Raw genomic sequence first — 3950 nt, 5'->3', positions numbered from 1 at the left:
CAGGGCTCATGTCTGTAGCTGCATATGTATCAGAAGATGGTCTAGTCGGCCATCATTGGGAAGAGAGGCCCCTTGATCTTGCAAACTTTGTATGTCCCAGTACAGGGGAACACTAGGGCAAAGAAGTGGGAGTGGGTGTGTAGGGGAGCAGGGCAGGGGGATGGTATAGGTGACTTTCGGGATAGCATTTGAAATGTAAATGAAGAAAATGCCTAATTAAAAAATTGGAAAAAGTTAAAAAAAAACCCCTAAATTATTCAACTTTGGAAGAAACTGAGACCCAGAGATTTAAACTGCCACTTTATCCAAAGTCACTCTGATTGTTTATAACCCCCCCACCAAAATAACCCTGTAACAGGCTTAAATTCTAGAATCTCATGTTTATCTAATGACATCTACAGTATAGACTACTGCATTCTGATCTTAGAGATGAAGTTGGTGCTTTCCCATCATCATGAAATCCTTTTCATGAACACTGTCTTTAAATTTTTACCAGTGCAGTTACATACATCTAATTCTAATGGGTGGGAAGTATGTAGAATATACAGATTCATCAATGAATACATGGAAGTTGCTGAAATACTGTTATATCAAAGGTCTAAATAATCAGTAATTTAAAGTGACTTTCATAATTCCATGAAAGTCCTGTTTCCAACATGATCCAATGTCAGCATACTGAGCTATTTCAAGCATGCATCAAAATGTTTCATGTAGGATTCCAGTAATTATGAGTGTGAAGTATAGAGCTGAATTCCAGCATTGCTCCATTTACTTAACTTTAAATTCATATAATACACTCAAAACAAAACTGTAGCTGATGTCTATTCTCATCTTTATATTTATTTTGAAGTTATCAAAGTCTGTCATTAAAAACATGCCTGCTACGTGAGCATTTTTTATGTACTAGAAATTAGGTATTTTGGAAAACATAACCAACACAGAAGTTCTTAAGCTGCTGCTTGTTTGTGCAATATGGATTTCTAGCTGGGCTGCCTTGTCTGGCTTCAGTGAGAGAGGAAGTGCCTAAGCCTGGAGACTTGAAGTGTCAGGGCAGGGGGGATACATAGGGAGAACCCCCCCCACTAAGAGGACAAGGGGATGGGGGATGGGAGGATTGTGGGAGGGGTTGTCCCAGAGGGGGGCAGTAAACAGGACAGAAAATGAATAAGTAAAAATGTAAATAAAATTAAGAATTCTCAACAAATTTCTATATTTTTCATGATAAAGTTGAAAAACATATGTAGTGTCACATTTGTGAAATACTTTTAGTTCAATTTGGAGTTGGCCTAAAACAGACTATTATACATACAAAATGATATTTTGTAGTGGAGCTTTCACATATTTAAATTTAGGTTTATAATGAAAAGAAAAAATAATTCTTTCTTAAAAAAATCAAAAGTGAGTATATTTTATTCCAGTTGTTTTTTTTTTTTTCCAAAAGTATGGTTTGTTTTTATTCCAGTAAGAGAGTATGATGAAACAAGATACTTGAACTATACCAGGGATAATCAGAAATAGTTTCTATTTAAGAGTTTTTTAACAGTGGGACACCTGCAGGAGAGTTATATAGTTATCTTTAACATGAAATTACTTTGACCCTAAAGGAAGACTTACTGAATGAGGATATTTGAGAAGTGGAAATGAGCTCAACAATATATTTTTAAAATGTGCCTTAAGGAATGTTGAATACATTAAGGTTTAGAGAAAATATCTGATACTGTCTGTTGGCGTCTCAATTCTCCTAAATATTAATGAAAAATATTAGTTTCTAGAATTGTGGCAATAAAAATAAAATTTTTGTCAATGAAAGAAAAAATATTTTAAAAATCACCACTTATTAGTCATAAAAACAACAAACCAATAGCCACCCACATAAATGTAGTATTAGGCATACTGGAATCTCACTATAATGCCTTTATGTTCTTTCTTTGTAGGAAAGAAACAAATGGGATCCATTTTAGCATACTAGGTACTGAAATTTTTCAAAGATGCATCAAAATGTTTAATGTAAAATTCCAGTAACTACATCCAGTAATTATGCGTATGAAATATAGAATTAAATTACTGATTTGCTCCATTTAGTTAACTTTAAATTCATATAATACACGAAAAACAAAATTATAGCTGACCTCTATTCTCATCTTTGTATTTATCAAGTTATCAAACAAAGCCAGTCATTAAAAACTGAAGTGTATTCATTCACTCAGGTTGATTCTTACTCCATACCTGGTGACACACTCTGATTTGAAGAACAAGTCCTGTGATAATCATAATTTGCTATGGATCAAGACTCTAAAACATAAAAGTTGTTATAAAACTAGGTACTTGGGGGAAAGACTGAGAAAAGTTAGGTCACACCCACCTGATGGTGTCTGTTACTATTTTTTCTTTCTTCCTGCTTATCTATCTATCTATCTATCTATCTATCTATCTATCTATCTATCTATCTATCTATCTATTGGATATTTTCTTTATTTACATTTCAAATGTTATCCCCTTTCCCATTTTCCCCCCAAATTCCTCTATCCCATCCCCTGCTTCTGTGAGGGTGTTCCCCCACCCACCCACCCACTCCTGACTCTCCATCCTCAAATTCCCCTACACCGGAGCATACATCGAGCCTTCACAGTACCAAGGGCCTCTTCTCCCATTTATGCCCAACAAGGCCTTTACTTTTTGTGAAGAAACTTGAGTATTTAATTTGACATGTTAGAAGATATTTACAAAACACAAAGTGACATCCCCTTAAAAGGAAGTACCCCTAAAAACAAAACTGAGGAAAATACAAATAGGGAAAATGCCTAATGAGTGATATGGCAGCAAAGTATAAAACAGAGTGATTGACTGACAAGAGACATTATACAAAGTGCATCCATATCTTACCAACTTGCAAATACACTTAATATATCTTTCCATACCAACAAATATCCCCCCAAGTAAGGCAAATGTTCCTATTATTTCATGGAGACAGCATTTAAAACTATCTATAACACAGTGCATTGTGAATAATTATTTCATATCTGTGTGGTTTTTGTTTTATTTGAAGATACACTGAGACTATTAAATGGCAGCTCACCATGTTTTCTATACTGATATTACCAATATGTGAGTTATCTAGTTACATATCAGCTAAATAATTAATATATTAGCACTAATTAGAAATTGTTCCAATAATTTTACTTATTTAATATTTTAACTAAGATATAGGAAACATGTGGAGACAAAATTATTATGTTTCAGATTTCCCCTAAGAACGTATGATAATCTCTATATAGAAACACTTACTTGGTAATTAATACATATGTTTTGAGGAGTTCCTTTATAGCCCAGCCATAATTTACAACCAACCTCTTGAAATATCATGGCAACTCAGTTTCAACAAATAAATAATACAGATAATGATATTTGACAAATCTTTTTGAGCCATTGTTTTCCTGAGACCTCCAGAATATTATCTCTGTATTTTTTATTTTCCTCACACCTTTTTTTTTTTTTGGTAATAAGCAAAGGAACATATGAAGGGCAATATGATGTAATTTTTATGTGTATTTATTCTTAAATTAAGTGATTAAAATTGATGACATGTCTAAGGAGCAGGGAGCACCATCTTGGTTCCAGGACTCCGCAGAACTTAGGAACTTAGTCTGCACAGGTGAGAGTGTACACCACAGAAGCAGACAGCTTCTGGGACAGGCGGGAACCACAGAGCCGCTGAGGCAGCACCCTTTTCGGGCCGCAGACATCCGGCCACCCTCACAGCCGGGGAGGACAGGAGTCCACCCTGCACGGGAGCCCTCTGCCTCAGGAGCAGGGAGCACCAGCTTGGGTCCGGGACTCCACCGAACTTAGTAACTTAGTCTGCACAGGTGAGAGTGTGCACCACAGAAGCTGACAGCTTCTGTGACCAGTCAAAGCAACACAACATCTGGGAAAGGACCTGTTTTGGGCCT

Source organism: Mus caroli, chromosome X (assembly GCF_900094665.2).
Source record: "Mus caroli chromosome X, CAROLI_EIJ_v1.1, whole genome shotgun sequence".
Lineage (NCBI taxonomy): Eukaryota > Metazoa > Chordata > Mammalia > Rodentia > Muridae > Mus > Mus caroli.
This window is presented reverse-complemented; position numbering follows the sequence as displayed.